Consider the following 658-nt stretch of genomic DNA (forward strand, 5'->3'; position numbering starts at 1 on the left):
TTTTCCTCCATACCCTCAGTTTTGGGGTGCGAGACATGCTGTGTTTGAGCAGAAATGAGTGCATCTGAGAGCTGAATGCTACATGCTATATCGCCATATCAACCTATGAGCTGAATTAAACCACTTAGTGGTCAGACTAGTAACACTTTACTCCCATATACCACACAATGTCCTAGAAACAGTAGTCTCTATTATATATACATGAGTAGGGGTGGAGAGACTTGAGAGGAGATTTCCTGTATCATGGGCTGGCCTTGAACTTGTTAGAAACCCATGAATTACCTTGGTTTTCTGATCCTCCTCCTTCCAACTTCTGAGTTTTATTAGTAAAGGCATGCACTACCATGCCTGGTTTATGCGCTGCTAGGGACTGAACTTGGGGTTTCATGCAAGCATTATACCAAGTGAGCTATATCTCCAGCCTAGCCATCTCAACCTTCCCAAAATATCCCCGCCCCAGCATTCACTAGATGAACTTACAGTGTGTTCTACAGAAGTTTGAATTCCTGGAATTGCTCAAGCAAAGAAGGTGCATGAATAAAAGCTAAATTCTATTTTGAAAACTACAATCTCAACCCAGGATGTTTGCAAAGTCTTAGCTGACTTCATAGGAATGAGTGGTAGCAGAGAAAAGGGTCTGGATTCCCCCTCCAGTCCC

The sequence above is a fragment of the Mus caroli genome, unplaced genomic scaffold, assembly GCF_978045245.1.
Source record: "Mus caroli unplaced genomic scaffold, Mus_caroli_1 scaffold_5, whole genome shotgun sequence".
Lineage (NCBI taxonomy): Eukaryota > Metazoa > Chordata > Mammalia > Rodentia > Muridae > Mus > Mus caroli.